Raw genomic sequence first — 21,157 nt, forward strand, 5'->3', positions numbered from 1 at the left:
CATGGGGTTTTTTTTTTTTTTTTTTATTACTACCACGGGCAAATTGTCAATGAGAAGGAACATAAAGATAAGATCAATCATATTATTTTGTTCGTTTGTAGAAAAGGACTCCACTAGTAGGATAGAGTGTCTCCATACCCACGTGCAAACGAAAGCAGCTTTTGTTTGTTTACTGAAACTCCCCTGTTTCAATCAGGGCCCAATAGCCAGCCCATTAAACAAAACCAAGTAGCCCCCCGTATTTATGTCTCTTTTCGGTGGGATTCTTAAAACCAGAAGCAGCCTATAAATTCATATTGATTGCCTCTTTAACGCTTCATCCTCTCTAACCAACAACCAAAAGTAACAAAGTCATTATTATTTCTCCGTTTAGAGTATAAAGCAAATGGCGAGTTCAGTAAGCAGCAAGGGTTCTTGGATTGTGGCTGCAAGTGTTGGAGCAGTAGAAGCACTCAAAGATCAGATTGTGTAGATGGAATTATTGTTGGGATTTTTAGATCTCGTAAAATTCTCGAAAAACCACCAAACACAACAAATAGAACCACACGAGGTTTAACGTGGAAAACCCTCAACAAGGAAAACTCACGGGATCAAAATCAATCAACTATCATCTCCAAACTATAATTTTTTGCACGGACAAAGACTGCTAAACCGTCTCTCTCACAATACCCTTGAACATGATTACACCTCTAAAACCTTGATTATAAGAATATTGTCTCTCTCCTTCTCTCTGCTTTTCTTGGTTTTTCCTCCAACAATGAAAGAATATATATAGGAAAACAAAAACTGTATCTCTAGCCTAACTTTCTAGTTAGAATAGGATTTAAATTCCTAATCATGATGAAATCCAAACACTTAATCATGATAGATCTCTAATCCTATATAATTCTCATGAAGTTATACAAAGACTCAAAAACACAATCCTAACTTGGAGTTTGAGTTGATACCCAACATATCCTTTTTCGACGAAAAATCTCCAAGTGTCTCAACGGCTTCAGAAAAACACACTCTCTTCTTGTTGTTATTCACCTCTCCCTTGTGGACAAGAGCCTGAGAAGAATCATCTAAACCATTAACAGATCACCCATCTAAATAACAAATATGGTTGTTATTCTTCCTCCCTCGTAAAATCAAATCACAATCTTTTATACACTTTGCATCACTCTCCTTCACCCACATACTTGTATTCACGCGATGTCATTTCACCAATGAAATTAAATTAGCACCATTTGACGGCACATATCTCACATAATGAAGAATTCCGACTTTCCCTGTGTGAAGCTTGAGGCGAACACTTCCAACACCTTCAATCTTCATCTTCGATCTCGTTGTTTCCAACAATCACGTCATCAAATTCTTCATATGTCTTCAATGTGTTAAAAAAATTTCTGTTGTTGCAAACATGCATAGAGGCTGCAGAATCTAATACCCAAGTGTTACTCACATTAGTACATGTAATTTGCATCAATAATATCACATCTTCATCACACACAACCACCGAGGAGTCCGCCTTCTTCTCATTTTCTTGAAGCTTCATCTGTCTAATACTCTTCAAATCATCACGCATCTGGGAACATCTGAACTGAATGTGATCATTCTCTCTGCAATAATAGCACTCTCTTTCGATATCGTCTCGGGCCCGAGATTTTGACATTCCTTGATAAGTATCACATCTCCCCTTACTCCTCCCTCGATTAGAACATTCAAAAGCTAGTGCACTCTCATCATCATTAGATGTGCTCTTCTTTCCCATCATTCTTTCATTCTCACGTAGGAGTGTTATCACATCGTCGAATTTCAAAGTCTGCTTCCCTATAATTATTATCTGAACTAACGGCTTGTATGACTTCGATAAGGAAGACAATATGAGTAACGCATGCTCTTCTTCTTTAATATCCTCATCAATATTCATAAGTTAGCAAACTAGCTGATTAAAGGCATTGATGTGGTCTTGAATTGCAATACCTTCTTCCATCTTCAACGAATAAAGCTCCATCCTCAAACACAATTTGGTTGGTCATCAACTTCGACACATAAATACCCTCGAGCCTTTCCCACAGCCTCCTTAGTGTGGTCTCTTGCATAACATTGTACTTGATCTCGGGGGCGAGTGTCAAACGAATTGTGCTAACCGACCTCTTTTGCATGAAACTTTATTCAGCATCCTTCAATCCTTCAGGTTTCTTCTCCTTCAAATCTTGATCAATACCCTGCTACACAAAAATATCTTGAACCGTGCACTGCCGTACTGCAAAATTTGTCTTGCCGTTGAAAGCGGAATATCGAACTTCGGATCCAAAGAAGTCATCATCCTCTAACCATAATAAAAATTCCAATTAGTCACTGTATAGATTGAATTTGATAAAACTGATATTAAAAACGAACTCAGCATGTCGAAAAACCCTAGGACCGACTCCTGGATTACCAAAATACGCCTCCAAATCCTCGATCAAAAGATAAATCAATCTGCACCTTCGGATTTCTCCACCACGTGATTAACCCCACGTGAACAGGTCTCCCATGCCGCTACAGTATTCTTCTACAGTACCCTTTCTTTCTTTCTTTCTTTTTTGTTTCCCTTGATGTCGATCACCGCGCTTCGGCCGCTGACGCCTTCACCAATCGCGCACCGATCAAACCCCACGAACCGTTGAACCCCGCTCTGATACCACTTATTGGGATTTTTAGATCTCGCAAAAACCCCGAAAAATCACCAAACATAGCAAATAGAATCACACGAGATTTAACATGGAAAACCCTCAACAAGGAAAAACCACGGGATCAAAATCAATTCACTATCACCTCCAAATTACAATCTTTTGCACGGACAAAGACTACCAAATCTTCTCTCTCACAATACCCTTGATCCCGGTTACACCCTCTAAAATCCTGATTATAAGAATGTTATCTCTCTCTTTCTCTCTACTTTTCTTGGTTTTTCCTCCAACAATAGAAGAATATATATAGAAAAACCAAAACTCTATCTCTAGCCTAACTTCCTAATTAGAATAAAATTTAAACTCCTAATCATGATGAAACCCAAAATCCTAATCATGATAGATCTCTAATTCTATCTAATTATCATGAAGTTATACAAATAATCAAAAACACAATTCTAACTTGAAGTTTGAGTTGATACCCAACAATTATGTGCTAAGATCTCTCCATCAACACACTAAGAGCAACACGAGTTCTTTTACTCAAACTAAAAGAATATTAATTGTTTCTTTGTCTGATGCAATTGATAGATTAAGGCGAGGGAAGCTGTTGGCCTTCTTGTTTTGATGATGTTTAACAAACAATTTACCACTAATGTTGTTTGTCTAGTATTTGTGTTTTCCTATGTATTGTAGACAAACAACGTCGTTGGAGGATGGATTGATTGCGCCATAACGACGATATCAAATGGAGGTTGGCGGAATTATGGAGTGAAGCAACATACAATTCAAGTTAAAGATCAAGTTCAAGCTTCATCCGCAAAGTGTACCAAGTCAAGCTTATTGAAGATCAAGATCGGCTTGGGTAATTTAGTTTAGGTTTTATATTATGTGTGTTAGATACTCTAAGCTCAATATCATATACACACACGTATTTGGTTTCTATGCATATATATAGTTATATATATATACATACAAGTGTTTTAGATTTTGATGTTTATATATACATACACGTATTTGGTTTCTAAGCTCAAATATCGTATTCTTAGTTTATAGACTTAACAATCATCATATACATATTTTATCAAGTCTATATAATCATTGTGTAAAGTATCAAAACATTGTTTATGTCAAAACACTAAACTTCATGTATATCACTTTTTCATGTTTTGAACACTTTTCCAAAATAATGAGATTTCACAATTGGGAAATGCAAATTGGAAAATTCTTTTTGTAACATGTTCAAAATATCATTTGCAAACATTTCTCAAAGTTTCATCAAGTTTAGAATTGATTTGTTATGTTTAAAGGAATTTACAAATTCACGTTTTTCGTTCGTGCACATGTTCGTGCCATCCATAGTTGAGAACAATCATTTGTTATATTGTGCTTATTGTGAGATTCACTTTGTAATACACTTGTACACCGAGTGAGGAGTGTGTGGTGAGAGTCGGGGATCGTCCCAAGAGGAGTGGCGTCGGTTGACGTGCCTAGGGAGAGGTTGTAACCGAGCACTTGAGGGAGACACGGCTAGGTCCAACACTTAGTGGGTGTAGAGTGGGATTACAATAGTGTGTTGATTGTAAAGTTTTCGGTTAGCTAGAAAACCGAGTGTGAGGTGTAAACGTTGTTCGGGTGAACGTAGAAAACCCGGTTGATAGTGGATTTCTCCCCGGGAGTGGGGAGCGGAGACGTAGGACGGAAGGTCCGAACTCCGTGATCATCTTTGTGTGTTTGTGATTGTCTTGGCGTCTCACTTGTGCTTATTGTTCATATCATTCTTGTCGCCATTATCTATTGTTCACTTTGTCCACTATCTTGTTTATCTTGTTTATGTTTATATCACCCTTAGTTTATATATCCTTGCATATATATTTCATCATATAGGATATATCACTTTGTGTATATTGCATATTCTTGCCCATAATAGATTGTATACCTATCTTGCAAGAATATAGTTGTTAATTATTTTTAATTGGCATTTAATCGGATTAGATTAGCATAAGACCCTAATCACCCCCCCTCTAGGGTCTAACAATTGGTATCAGAGCTTGGTGCTCTTTGATTTAAGGTCTAATCGCCTTGAGTTAAAGATCCAAGTTATCTTTTTGTGCTAATCTTGTTTTGATTGCATTTGTATCTTGCTTGCATATTTTTACAAATTATGGATATGAATGATGCATCTTGTTTAGGCTATGATTCTAGTATTGCTCCTAAATTCAATGCTTTCCCTTATGCTCAATGGTGTTTTAGATTCAAAATATTTGTTCAATCTAAAAATATCGATTTATGGGAAATCATTGATTGTGCTTATATTGTGCCCACGTTGGAGAAATCCAAGTGGAGCAAACATGATAAAAAGATGTTTATTATGAACAAGCTTATGTTAGAATTTTTATTAAATGCATTTGATTCATTTTTGTCTAACAAGCTTGATTCTTTTGATAGCGCTTATACATTATGGAAATTCATAGAAGCGCATCAAGGGGACTTGGATGCTATCCGACAAGCTTTGGAGGATCCGGCTTCAAGTTCATATGGAGCTTCATGCACACGGCCACTAGGCGATAGCCCTAGTGAGGTTTGCGAGTTCGAACCCGATAATGATTTATCTAGTGATGAACTTGCTTGTGCTAGTGAAAAATTATTGCATGCCTTTAACAAATTGCAAAATGATTTTAATGATTTAAAAAGCAAGCATGATGTTTTAAAATCCGATCATGAGAAGCTAGTGTCCAAATTTGATGTCATTGAAAATGAAAATACTATGCTTAAAGAAAGCAATGACTTATTAAATTTGGAAAATGGAAATTTGATCTCATCTATTGCTAGCCTATCTCATGCTAAGATTGATGCCATGTTAGAAGTAGAGAACATAAAGAATGATACAGCTTCTTTTATAAATGATTATTTATGTTCTACTTCTAAAAATGCATATGTGCCTAAAAATGAAGATTTGAATCTTATGAATAAAAGCATTTCATCTTTAGATTCAACTTTAAAAACATGCATTAATAATCATAAGAAGCTTATGGATATGTGTGCCAAGACTAAATCAAAATCATCCACTCATTATGCACACATGTATAGCAAAACTTATAAGTGTTCTATATGCGGCCGTAAAGGCCATTTAGCTAAGTTTTGCTATGATGCACATAAATCCTCCAAGACTAATATTTCTTGTGCATCTCATAAGGCTTCTTCATCACATACACATGCACATGCACACTCTCATAAAGTATTGTTTTGATTTAAAAAAGAAATTTCATTTGCCAAATGTTTCTAGTAGACCACATGTTTATAAATGTAATGTTTGTGGTAGATTTGGCCACTTAGGAAAGTTTTGTTTTGATAATGTTCCACATTTGCAAAATAATCTTAAAAGAAAATCTTTATTTGCAAATGATTCACGTGCACGAACTAATGGTCCACAAAAACAAATGGATCTCTTTCATTGCACAAATTACAATCGGAAGGGTCATTTGAATGAATATTGTTTTGACCATGTTAGTGCACCACATATATCTAAGAGGATTCATAACCCTAAGGTTTTGAGCTTTAATGGTAGGGGTCATGTCCCTAAATCTTTTGGTACCAAGAGTTCTTGGGTACCAAAACAAATTTAAATTTTAAACCAAGAATTTTAGTGTTCTTACTTTTCCTTCTCTTGGTTTTGAAAATTATGTCTTAAAATCTATTGTTTATGAAAACAAATTTTTAATTGATCAAATCCTTTGTCTTCATGATTTTATACTTCTAAAAGATTTTTTATCCATAGTTCATGATTCTAGTACGTTTTGTAATCTTATTTTTGAACTATGAAAATCTTATTTTGATTTGTTCTTTTGAATTCATTATATAGCACAAATAGATAATTCAAATTTCAAATATGCTTTATAATGTATTCTTTATACGGTTTGATCAAGTTTTTCAAAGAAAGTTTTCTTTGTTGATCAAACATTGCTTTTGGACTTAAAATTTGATTTATGATTTCATTTGAGTAATTTGTTTTCTTTTGAAAACTTTTTACATGATTCTCATGTATTCTTTCATAAATCTATTTTATACATAATGTTTATGTTCTTTGATATGAGACATTTGTTTTAAATGATACATTTATATGTGTTCTCATTATCTCTTGAATGTAAGTGATTGTTAGCATATCTTTTATGCTTACTCACATGTGTTTGCCATGATCTTCATTTCATACATTCATGAGGCATTTTGATAGGGGGAGCAATCCCTATATCCTTCTATGTGTTATACTCACCCATGCATATTGGTAGGGGGAGCTTTCGCTCTCTTATTCTTTTTGTCCCCTTTTTGATGTTGTCAAAGGGGGAGAAATATTGTGAGTATACATTTCCTTATTTATATGCATGTGAATTATATTTTATATCATGCATATACTTCGTTTTGTAAATTGTTTGTCATCATCAAAAAGGGGGAGATTGTTGGCCTTCTTGTTTTGATGATGATTTACAAACAATTTACTACTAATATTGTTTGTCTAGTGTTTTGTGCATTCCTATGTATTATAGACAAACAACATAGTTGGAGGATGGATGGAATAGCGCTTCAACGATCATATCCAAAGGAGGTTGGCGGAATGTCGGTGAAGCCTATGCAATTCAAGTTAAAGATCAAGTTCAAGCTTCATCCGCAAATATATCAAGTCAAGCCTATTGAAGATTAAGATCAAGCTTTGGTATATTTAGTTTAGGTTTTATATTATGTGTGTTAGATACTCTAAGCTCAATATCATATACACACACGTATTTGGTTTCTATGCATATATATAGTTATATATATATACATACAAGTGTTTTAGATTTTGATGTTTATATATACATACACGTATTTGGTTTCTAAGCTCAAATATCGTATTCTTAGTTTATAGACTTAACAATCATCATATACATATTTTATCAAGTCTATATAATCATTGTGTAAAGTATCAAAACATTGTTTATGTCAAAACACTAAACTTCATGTATATCACTTTTTCATGTTTTGAACACTTTTCCAAAATAATGAGATTTCACAATTGGGAAATGCAAATTGGAAAATTCTTTTTGTAACATGTTCAAAATATCATTTGCAAACATTTCTCAAAGTTTCATCAAGTTTAGAATTGATTTGTTATGTTTAAAGGAATTTACAAATTCACGTTTTTCGTTCGTGCACATGTTCGTGCATGTTTACAAAACTGATGAGTTTTCACAAATGACATGTTTAGAAACTTTCCTCAAAATTTTACTATTTTTGGAGTTGATTTACTATGCCTACTTGATTTTACAAAATCGTGTATCACAGCAGATTTTCAGAAACTGTATGTTTGTGTTCAAACATTTATTTCTCTAAACTGGGAAATTATTTTTCAGAAATTCTTTTTCTGACATGTTATTCTACATGTCTAGAACATTCGTACAAAATTTCATAATTTTTGGAGTTCATTTACTATTTTAAATTGATTTTAGAAGACAGATGCGCACTGCTACAGTACCGACGGTCGACCGAAATTTTCGTCGGTCGACCGACGGACTCTCTGGACGTCTCCTGCGATTCTGACCTTGTTTCCGGTCGACCGCGCTCTGGACGTCTCCTGCGATTCTGACCTTGTTTCCGGTCGACCGCGATTTTCATCGGTCGACCGCTGGAGTCCCAACGGCTCTTTTTAGAGCCGTTGCAGGTGGTTTTTTGGTCTTTTTGTAAGGGGTTTTGGTCTGAGGTTTTGGAGGCTATAAAAACCCTCTTTGATCTCAGTTTTCACTCTCTCGAAGAAGTTTTTAACAAGGGTTTTAAAAAGGAGTTTAAGCTTGTTTAATGGTTTGGTTTAAAGCAGTTTTAGCTTTCACAAGTGGAGGGGATTATCTTATTGTTTGGGCCTCAAATCTCCATCTCTCCATCTTGATCTTGAGAAGTTTTCTAAACTCAAACTCTAGCTTTATATTTATATACTTGCTTGATTATCATTGTTCTTAAGCTAGATTTTATATTTGAGTTTAGTTTGATTTTGATTTATATCTCTTTGTTCACACACAACCTATTGAGCTTATTGTATTTACATTCATAGTATAATTTAGGGTTGTGGGTTTGTGACATTGAGAGTGAGCTTAATTGAGTTCTAATCTTGTTAGAGAGAACAATCATTTGTTATATTGTGTTTATTGTAAGAATCACTTTGTAATACACTTGTACACCGAGTGAGGAGTGTGTGGTGAGAGTCGGGGATCGTCCCAAGAGGAGTGGCGTCGGTTGACGTGCCTAGGGAGAGGTTGTAACCGAGCACTTGAGGGAGACACGGCTAGGGCCAACACTTAGTTAGTGTGTAGTGTGATTGCAAGAGTGTGAGTTGTAGAGTTTTCGGTTAGCTAGAAAACCGAGTGTGTAGAAGAAGTTCCGGCTTCCAAACCGGATTGTGTTAGTGGATTTCTCCCCGGGAGTGGGGAGCGGAGACGTAGGACGGAAGGTCCGAACTCCGTGATCATATTGCTTGTTTGAGTGTGCTTTGGCGTTCATTCATATTTATGTTCATATCTTATATCGCCATTGTCCATAGCTCATTATTTATATGATCCACTATCTTGTTTATGTTTATATCACCCTTAGTTACATATCCTTGCATATATCATATTGTATATCTCTTTTATAATCGGAGTAGATTAGCATAAGCCCCCAACCCCCCCCCCCCCCTCTAGGGTCTAACAGAAGCGAGCTGATGAAATCAACGCAGGGCAAAAGTCTTGAGGAGTCACTAAGGAAAGTCATGTACTTAAGTTGTTCGGGTCTCAATTAGAAATATAGAATTATTATCATGTAAGGGGTGTAGGCGTCAAAATTATCTATAGGTTCCCGCACACAACTCAAAATGAAGAGAAGACGAAGAACGTTGATATCTAAGTCAAAAGGGATCATCCGAGGCCAAAAAGAAGCAAAGGATCGCGTACGAAACGACGAAATGCACGTAACGACGGAACGAGACATAATCATGAAGTCTCAAATTGACGAGTCACTTCAGAGTGACTCGCAAATGATGAGTTACTTCAAAGTGACACGCAAATGACAAGTCACATCGAAGTGATTCACACATACAGCCTCCGGACGACGCATTTTTTGATAAGTTTCTCAGGATTCGTTCGATCTACTACCTCCCTAACTACCTTGGAAACATCCCTAAACATGATAAAGTCGTTTCTAACCGAATATAAGGTCAAATCATGAATTCTTATCCACAAACATGACGTTCGAAGCCTATAAATATACCCCTAGCGCCCCTGTACACGGGTAATCTAGAATTTTGGATTTGGAGGCGAGTTGCTGACATTTTGAGAGCAGAACCCACGAATTTCAGAGAGATGGAGGCAAGATCTTGGCGAACTTTAGCATAAAGCGGGAGATTTCGAGAGATCTATAGCCTTTTCACCCTTCCCTTGAGATCAAACATCGATTTGATCTTGAGAAGAGTAATAATCTCACATTGTTGAGGTTATTTACTACTGTTCTATGTTTCCTCGTTGAGACTAAGAACACTACGCCTTCTTCACAATCAATTTGGATCTGATACTCGGTGGTCCACGGATCAAAGCACCTCTGACACAGGCAAAGATCTCATGCAAGCAGCGACTGATAAACGTTCTCTGTGTGTGTTTCTAGGAAGTCTTCTTTTTATTTTATTTGTGTAAAGAAGTCTTATAAAAAGTCTCACTCTTTTGAATCAGTAATTCGGTAAACAAGTTATAATGGATTCCACAAATAAACTGATTTTCAACGCAAACACACTAGCGATCACAGTGGGAACCAACAGCCTCTCTACTGAGGCTGTCGTGTTACAGCCGAAGATTAAGATACCGGTTAATGAAGAGGTCGAGTACGAGTTTGACCAACTGAAGTTTGAGGAGTACATCTCATCCTCCTCCTCTGGATTCTTCTCCCCTCGCAAGTGCAGGAAGATCTCTTCTTTGAAGAAGGTTCGCGGGTCTTCAGATTTTAAGAAGATTCAGGATGACGACTCTCACCCAATCTTTCTCCCAGCATCCAATGAAGCCGGAACTTCTACTCTCAACAAGTCCTCTTCAGTCAAGGAGTTGTTTGAAGGAAGCACGCCCGTTCTAACAAAAAGAGCTCGTCAGAGGCAGTGCCAACGTCTCGTACGTCAGCTCACTAAAGCCTTAGAGGTGGTTGACGGGATCTGTTATCATGCAGACCTGAAGTCTAGGAGGCGTCAAGCGACTCAGCCGTCTAAACAACAAGCAATTAACTCTTCCTCCAAGCCATCGACCGGCGAATAGATTCGTGTCAAAAGGACTCATTCGATTGTGAAACAGACCCCCTGAGGGTCATATTTCGCTTGAACGCACTCTTGAGATATGCGTTTATCTTTGGCAGCGCTTTCCTGAGGGCTGCGTTTTGGATGAACAACATGCCACTGAGGCTTGCATTTTAGCTGTATCATGCGAGCCTCATAATTGGGTTCATTGACACAAAGTGTGCGTTCTGGAATAGAAACGCAATGTTCGGACAGAGCCTAAAAAACGTGATCCTCGCGTTGGGCAAGGGGTCGGCTTTCTCGAAGATGCGCTCGTCGTATGGATCTTCTCCGTCTTCGAGCGACGTTCTTTTTGGCTTGTTTTAAAGCTTTGGCAGCAATGTCATCGGTGTTTATAGAACTCGCCTCCTCCATAGGCCGTTTGTGACCCATAATACGTCGTGCTGATGCGGACGTAGAACGTTCAACTCGTTGGATGAGATCGGTAGAGACTAAGCCCACTCCTTTGGCGGAGGGGTTGTTCGATGAATCTTGGCTAAAGGAGAGGGCTTTCTTCGGCACTTCAACAATAGTTTTGATCTCTTTGGAGACCTTACGAATGTTGTGCCTAGTCTTGGGGATAAGCGATCCAGAGGAGAGGGCTTCCTCGTACTTGGCTTGATCAAACTCTACAACTAGAGTTTCCACAGTTGTTCTAGTGAGATGAACATCAAATTGCGCCACTACTTCGTCGTCAGAGAAGCTAGTCCAAAGCGGAGTCACCATCTTTTGTTTGGGGGAAAATTTGTAGTAAATAAAATGAAAGAAATTTGATTTGTATTCTCTCGATCTTAATTACAATTTGAATTCCGATTACAAAAGAGAGAAAAATTGATCTGAATTTTCCCCTTTGTTTAATTGTGGGATCTTCACGGTAGTGATGGAGTGCCTCCTTCAAATACTCACGTCGAATTTGCTCTCCGTTGACGATCCGCACGTCTCAATTCGCTGGAATAACTAACTTACATGACAAGTTTGATCAAGAACTCTTAACCGAGTTTTATAACTCAGAACGAGTTATAACTCTGTTAAACAGAGTTGTTGAAACCGAATAATCAGTTAATAAGTCAAGTAAATTTTCTGTTGCTGAAGGATCCTCTGAGACTTGGTCTTCTAGCCGAAAACTCCAACCTCCAAAAGAATCCGCCCTTAGTCTCTAAGAATCTAACCAAAAAAAATCCAACCCCTTACTCGGTTCAGTAAGGTGGTTATTTATAGGGGGATAAGGAGTGTAATCAACCCCTAAATCTGCTCCTAAGTGGGCGTGATTTCCTCAGATCGTGGGGAAAAGGGTTCTGAAACCGTTCGACTCATGATTGAATGACTCAAACGCCCAAGTTGGCATTCGGGATCCTAACTCCGCGTCTTAGACTGGAGACGTGAAGTTGGGCACCCACTGGATGTTGAAAAACATGAGGGTTGCCTGTGTTTTGTTTGCTGAGGGTTGGAAACACGGGGTCGCTTTTGTTTCAAGAACTGAAACGCGAATGTGAGTTTCGCGTTAAAAAAAGGGTTAGTGACTTATAACCTCTTTTGTAGAGCATTGCAAGGATCATTGTTCAGTAATTTTTGCTTTAGCTGTTGTAGAGTGTGAAACTCGTCAGATTGTAATTCTCACAGTTGATTGTGAAGACCGCTGAATAGAGTTTTCATCAGTCGTCGGAAGTGTCGTTGAATTGTAACTCTTCTCGATCTATGTGAAAAGTCCTCCGTTTGCAGTTTTCATGAAAGTCGTTTGATTGTGACTTTCATCATCAAAATATTGATTGAGCTTCGATAGAGATCAGCTATCTATTGTGATTTTTAGACAGCCTACATGGATATTAACATCCCTGGTACAGACAAAGATCCCATACAAAATAGAGACTAATAAATATGATCTGTGTATAGTTTGACAAGAGTTGTAATCTTTCATTTTCATTGTAAAAGAGATCTTATAAAAAGATTAATTTTTTTATTCATTTGATTTTATTATAATGATTAAAGTTGTAATATATTCAAGGCAATGAAAACATTAACTTTTGACCCAAACACGCTGGCGACCATAGTGGGAGTGTTGATTCGTACAAATCACTCAAAGGGGGTTTCTAGTGTTAAGTGATAAATACTTAACACGGAGGGGTTTGACAATTGTCAATAATCAGAAGATTAAAATTCCAAGTACTATGTCTGAACTCTAACAATGGGAGCGTTAAGTGCACAGACGTAACGAGAGTTTAAGTGGGAGTTTCTTATTCATCATCTTCTTGTAGTGACCGGGTTATCCCTAAGAATACACTATATAGAATTCTTTCGGGAACTTCCCATTACATGAATCATCCATCCCCAGCTTCCTTCGCGAAACTGGACTAACATTGTACTCAGTTGCATGACTGGGTTATCCTTAAGAATATTATGTATAAAAATTCTCCAGGAACTTCCCGTCAAAGATAGGAAATAGTTTAGACTCATACATATGTTGGAGTAATGAGAAGCAGTTTATACTCGGATACTCTTCGAAGTGTTCATTCGGCTTAATTTAGTATTATGACGCCAGCTTCAACTAAGGTTTGGATGCTATTCTTGAGAACGAAGTAAGCCTTAGTGGGATGAAGGATCCTCCTGTGATACGCACAGTACTTCGGATCCGAAGTATTATTAGCTTCCTCCTGATTTGCGATAGGTGGTAGCTTGATCTTGTTGTTTTCGAGGAGGGACTCGAAGATGGCTGGAACGTCTTCGTCGTTGAAGGAGTACTCTTTTTGGAGTCTCGGATCCAAAGTCTTTTGCTGTCTCCGGGATTACTGTTGTGACGTCTGATTAGTATCTACCACAGTTGTAGGGGCCTTTCCTTTACCATGAGAGACGAAGCTTGAGTTCGGAGGGTTAGCTATCGGTTGGCTTCTCTCGGCTTTCTTCCTTCTGAGAAAGCGTTCGGCCCGCTCTCCGTGTATCTTTAACTCTTTCCAGGTATTGGACGGTGCTACTCTCATAACTTTCAACACGTCCAAAGAGAGGTTGTTGTGACAAGTTTGGAGGATGAAGTCCTCTGTGATCGGATCTCAGCAGTTCATCGCCTTATTTCGGAAGCGCTTGACGAATTCGTCGACCGTCTCATCGTATTCCTGTTTCTCATCGAAGAGTGTCCTGATTGACACCTCGGCATCATCATCAAAGAAGTGGGCAAGGAACAGGTTCTCCAGGTCATCCCAGCTGTTGATGCTTCTAGGCTTGAGACGGCGGTACCAATCGAATGTGGGCCCATGAAGGGTGTCAACGAATGACCGAACCATCAGGGATTCATTCCTAGAAATCACACCCAAGTGAGACATGAAGTAAATTAGATGATGAGTAGGCAAACCCTTCCCGTCAAGCGACATGAAATTGATCAGGTTGAACTTCGCCGGGTATAGGATCGAATCCCACTCCCTTGGGTAAGGACACAGAATACCGGTCTTCTTCACCTCTCGAGCAGACATCAGAGTGTTGATTTTTCTCTCGAGGTCTTTCATCTTCTCGTCCCCGTCTATATCATGCTTTGGACGATTTCTGAGAGGAATAACGTGACCACTCCCGGTACTATCATCTTCGGTGAGACCACCCCTAGCGTCGTTATCTTTAGTAGGGACACCCCCAGTGTTCTGGCCAACGAGAGGGTTATCAGCATTAAGATATTCATCCACATCTGAATCGCTAACATTGTTACGACGACTGGATTCACCTATCTGATTCGATAAGGCTCGGATCTGTTGATCATGCTCTTCCCTCATCTGTAGCATAATAATTTCCATTTCGAACTTGAAGTTCTCTTTTTGCTTAGCCAAGGCATCCTCAACCATTTTGACTACTTCCTCGATGTTAATCATAAACACTTCGCGAGATTATCCTAGACTGAATATCGTTTTGTCAGAGGCGACTACAGAGTTGGCATCTGATGCTTCATCATCCGAGGATAATCCCCTCTGCATTCTCTGATAATCTCTTTGTCTAATGGTTCCCGATCGTAATCGGGTTAGACGATGAGATATGAATGGGTCAGAAGTAGAAGGTCGAGCCGACTTTCCTTTATCGGCCATATTAATTATGACTTCTGGAAGTTTGTCACCTTGAATGGTCGATCGTTTCTCGTGGAAACGCTTTAGCTTGGACTTAGTCGTTCCGTTAAAGATCCTCTCAAATACCGAGACCCTCTGCGGAGCGGTCTTGGGGCAGCTACATGCTGATAACACTACCCTGATTATATTGGTACACAGACAATAAAAGTTCATCTCTGGAGAATCTCTCTTTCGAGGTTTGTTCGTACCCCAGCCCGATAGTACAACTCATCGGCATGATGACCGGAGCAATCTATCACGTGTTGGCACGACTTCTCAGGTATAACGTCGTCGTCTGATGAACACGTTTTCTTCTAAGGACTTGTTGCCTTGATGGCATTCTCAAGAGTCACACGTTTGGAGCCACGCTTTTATGAGCGTGGGACCTTAACGGGCTCTTGGATACTGACTTGTAGTCCGACGCGGTCAGTTACAGGAGTTTTCACATTATAGAAAGGCTCTGACTTGTTGCAAGGGCGTGTTGACTGACGTGCGTGAGCTGATTGATATGTGTGGGCTGACCGACAGATTTGACGGTCAATTGGAGCTGATTGACACGCGCGAGCTGACTAACGAGCATGTTCGGTCACTTGGAGTTGATTGACGGGCGCGAGCTGACTAATGAGCGTGACGGTCAATTGGAGACGGCCGGTGAGCGCACGAGACACAGTTGGTTTGCCATTCCGATTCATGCACTTGTCAGCGTCAGATAATCCTCTTAGACTTGGATAACGACGTTCATCATCTTTTCTCCGTCTCGAGCTGTGTACGGACACTTATAGGCATTTTTAGACGCCTACAAAGCACGCTGATATTTTCTAACTGTAGGATGCCCTACTCTAGACTGTGACTTCCAATTCTTTTGATTTGAATTCTTCCCTCTTGCGACCAACGCCTCCACTACTATGTCACTTGTAGGCTCCTTATCTTTCTTTTGAATCTGATAGTTCACAAGTACAGCGGTGACCTCACTATATGAAAGAGATGTCTTCTCATTGATAAGAGTAAGGACGAAAGTCTCATATTCCTCGTCGGGTAAGGAACTCAACAACAACCATGCATTGGCTTCATCTTGAATCATAATATCTACATTGGTCAAATCCGCAAGAAGCTTCGTGTAGTGGTTCATGTGATCATCAATGGAGGTTCTTTTCTTTAATTGGAAGCGATAAAGCCTCCTCTTCAAATGCAAGCTATTCTCCACACTCTTGGTCAAATAATTGCTCTCAATGATCTCTCAAATATTCTTAACTGAAGTCTCATTGATCACATCATACTTTAAATATTGAGTCAAACAAGACCTAATCACATCACACGTCGTTCGATTCATCTTCTTCCAAACCCTCTCATCAATATCATTTGGCTTGTCATCCAATTCCAAAGCATCTTCCAAATTTTGCGCGTTGAGCGTATCCAAGACCTCACATTGCCAAAGTCCAAAGTTATTAGTGTCATTAAACTTCTTCACGTCTATCTTCATAGAGTGAATATTCAAACTTTGGATGGTCTTCACACCTGAAGTACCCTCCACAACTCCTTCTTTCCCGGTCATAATTCCTTAAAGAACCAACAATTAAAGCGGAACAAAAAAAGAATAGATTCAAAACTGAGAAAAGATAGAATTTTTACCAAAAAGATCTCACCTTTAACTCCAAACGAAGCTCTAGCCGAACTTCCAAAGTGATCTACTCCTCCAAATAGCTCAAGTGTAACCTGAGCTCTGATACTACTTGTTGTGCGCGACAGAACAAACACAAACAACGAGAGAGAAAGCAAAAAACAATCCAAAATAACGATACCAACTCAAACACAAAAGTTTAACGTGGTTCGACAAATTGCATACGTCCACATGGTAAAAAGGGATGAGTTTCCACTATAGAGAAAGAGAGTACAAAGTAGAAATTACAAGATCACTCAACTAACCTCTCAAATAAATCTCTCAAATCTCTCAAACTAAACCCTCAAACAAATTACTCAGAAAGATCTCTCTTTTATGTGCTCAAAATCTCTCAAACACCCTTAAAGTTTCAAACTACCCAATCAATCTATAGAAAACCCTAAAAAACGTGACTTTATTTATAACAAAACACAATCCCAACCAGATTAGTATTCTAAAATAAGTCTGTCATACCCTGGTGTGACACACACCACACCCATGATAAACATGACAGATTCTGTCACATTATGGTGTAACACACCCATGACAAACATGACAGATTCTGTCACCCTAAGGTGTGACAGATTCTGTCACATCAGGGTGTGACAGACACCACACGCATGAGAAATATGACAGATTCTGCCACACCAGGATGTGGTAGAGTCTGTTTTGCTTAGTTTTCACGTTTTTCTCAATTCTTTTTCTCAATTCCTTCGTCATTTTCACAATAATATCATAAGTTCACTTGTTCTGATACAAATCATATAAATATTTGGTTGTGGTGCGAATCATATGAAAGTTTGGGAGGCGAATGCAAACAAACGGTGGCGAAGTCAGGATTTCATAGCAGTGATATCGCAAGTGGTGTCGCGATTATGTGGCTCCGCCACTAAATGCAAGTTAAAGGAATAGCATCTTAAGGGTGTCAACATAGCGGCTATGACAGACTTGTTTGCATTAACAAAAATGAAGAAGTGACACACAACACACCCATGATAAACATGATAGATTCTGTCACATTAGGATGTAACAGACACCACACCCATGACACATGACAAACATGACAGATTCTGTCACACCAGAGTATGACAGATACCACACCCATGACAAACATAATAGATTCTGTCACACCAGGGTGTGACATACACCACATCAGGATATGGTAGAGTCTGTCTTGCTTAGTTTTTATGTTTTTATCAATTCTTTTTCTCAATTCTTTCGTCATTTTCACAATAATATCGCAAGTTCACTTGTTCTGATACAAATCATATAAAAATTTGGTTGTGGTGCGAATCATATGAAAGTTTGGGAGGCGAATGCAAACAAACAGTGGCGAAGTTAGGATTTCATAGCAGTGATATCGCAAGTGGTGGCGCGATTATGTGGCTTCGCCACTGAATGCAAGTTAAACGAATAGCATCTTAAGGGTGTCAACATAGCCTCATTAATATTTAGCCCTTCTTCATTTAGAAATGTATACATCATATTTCAAAACTTGTACAACATGAGGAACGGAAAGGGTAGCCCAGGAAGATAAAAAAAGGGGAGCGCCGGGAGGGGGGGGGGGGGGGGCGGCACCTACACAAAGCATACATACGCACACTAGTACGTACAACGGCGTGTCTATATGTTATATATATACAAATCAGTTGGGCGCCCCAGCAGCTCAAGTACATAACCGCCGCTACGAAGCCGACTCCTCGGCGCGCTTCCTCTTATCCTCACAGCCGGCGGTGGACCGCACCCTGCGAGTCCAAAGCGCGTGCGTGAATCGCCTCACCCTCTCTTGAGTTGGCTGAGGCCGGCGGTATCCCCCTTAATCGACTTGGATGCTTGGTCCCTTATCCCCTGCACCGCTCGCATGCTCCCCTGGACAGGGATTCTGCTCATCAAGTACCTCGGGCTAATCTCACACAATTTCTGATTTTTTTGGGAGATAATCCTGAGAGAGAAGTTTATATAGAGAAAAAACTGTGGGCGCTGGCTGTGCTTTATCGTGGGTGTGTATCGTCTGTAGCCGTTCGATTTTACAGGGACGATGGTGAACTGTGGGCGGATCCGTGACACGTGTCGCGATAAGATATTTGTATGTGTAATCATTCAATTATCTTGAGGGTTGTCGTTAACGAGATAGTTATCTCGCAAGGATCCAAAGCGGCTTCGGATATGGTTTACGTGTCGTATGACTTCACGGACGACACGCTGGCTCCTGATGACACTTGTGACTTGTGAGAGATCTTTAGTCAATCGTTATCTTAAAATTTAAAAAAATAAAAATCACAAGGTCTAATTTTGTATTTTTGCCTCCAAATATAAAATTGATAATATGATTAGTATTGATTAGTTTCATAAATTAAACCAGTGGTGGGTAAGAATGAATAGTCTGATTTTGATGAAGACTGCGAAGATCGATACAAGTAATTTGATGGTTGACAAGGCAGGAGAGAGACTAATTCACATCTTGTTAAATCGATCCCGGATTTATTTTATTTACTGATAGTATATTTCTAAGATAATAATTTTACCGTGAGAAAATAATGTCCACGACTCTTGAATGAGAAGAATAGTGATTAAACATTTATAATAAGCATGTTGAAGAAAAGAACAATTAGACTAGTTAGAAGATACGCGGCTAGATGAAAATCCGTAGTGCTTTGTAAAACTTAATGTGTTAACCTTTTATTAATACTAGTTGGATTGCACATGCAATGCACATGGTCGAATATCATGCTTATTTAAATTGATAAATATAGAATAAAAATAAAAGAGAAAATAAAGTTTTTTACATGATTGATTATCAACTCAATAACCACTCTTTTAAATGAAAGATTGTCATTGTTTCCTTCAACCTAGATTGTCATCACATGATCTGCTATTTGTGAGTTATAACACATTGATCTAGTATAATATTTTTGATTAATAGTATCTTGAAGTTTTAAAAAGATGGGTGATCATTCAATTCGTAAAGAAATTTTGCATATGAATTTACTTGTAATATGTTCATTAAACTTTTAGTTGTGGTTTGACTTGTATTCACATTAACTTTTAGTTGTGGTTTCACTCATATTTACATTATCTACTATTCTCATTTAATTTTATAGCTCATTCTCTGTACCATAGAAGTAAAACTAAAAGTATGAAGAATTATTTTCTTACGAAGTTAAAACAGGGAGATTATGATATATTTTACCATGTATCTTAAATATAAAAAATCTCTTTGATGCAAGGTCTCTATCAAATCTTATCCTAAACAATGTGAATAAAAAATGCTATTATAACTCACTTGCCTGGAGCAATTATATTGTATATAGGACATATACAGTAGTCTCATATATTTTCTGATTCTGACTGCAAAATACGCAAGAGTGGTAGTCCCGTGTATTTTCTGATTCTAATTACTTTTGTAATTAATATTCTCTAATTGCACAGGACTATTAGTCCCGTGTATTTTAAAGATAATTTTTTTTATAAAATCGACCTCTTTTTTGCCAATCTTTATGGCGTGGCAAAAAGATGTCAATTTTGTTGATTATTATGTAAAACAGTCGATTTTGCTAAAAATTCTCCTAAAATAATCTGTTAATTCAAAATATAAAATGAGCGAAAAGACCTAAACATTCTGGTGATTAATTGACCCATAAATAGAAAAAATAATAATTGAAATAAAATTATATTTAAAAGAATCTAACAAGGCACTTCACAGAATGAAGCATGAAATGAATCCAAAAAATTATTAAAGAATAATTAAAGAAACTAATTTAAAAAAAATATATAAGATCGAGGGATAGAGGGAGAGAAGACCTCACTGACATGAATTTTATTTCTCTCCGAGCGTGACAGCGAAATTGGTGGAGAACGAGCGAGGAGAAAAGTGGACAAATAGGTGACAAAGTTGGCGTGCTTATATAAATAGGTTATTAAGATATTCGTCCTAAAATCTTAAATACATACATGTTAGTCCCTAACTATATATATATATATGAAAACATCGATGCTTATAGCCAGTAGTTAGGCTCCACAAAATAGTTTAACTTTACATTGTAGTTTGCTATTGGTAATATTATTGGCAATGTCATTACCTTTCCTCTTCATCTTATTATTCACACATTTCTGATATAAGTCCTCTTTTGCTAGTCACTCAATTGACTATATTTTATTTTTATAATATCAGATGTTAGAATATCCTTTTCTGTTAAAAAGTATCGACATAATTTTCTTAAAAAATATACACACATAGTAGTAATAGTATATATTTTAGTTCAACTCAAACATTGGTTTGAAGCCATTTTGAACGAGGTCCTTTCTATGCTAGAATGGTGACATAATGATTACACAATCCAAAAGTCAAAGGAAAAATTTCTACGAAGGAAAAATAATTTAATATGTTAAATTAACAACTAATTTATAAAATATACATGGGCAGTACAATTAACTAAAGAAAGTAATGTATATATCTTCATAA

Source organism: Asparagus officinalis, chromosome 3 (assembly GCF_001876935.1).
Source record: "Asparagus officinalis chromosome 3, Aspof.V1, whole genome shotgun sequence".
Classification (NCBI taxonomy): domain Eukaryota; kingdom Viridiplantae; phylum Streptophyta; class Magnoliopsida; order Asparagales; family Asparagaceae; genus Asparagus; species Asparagus officinalis.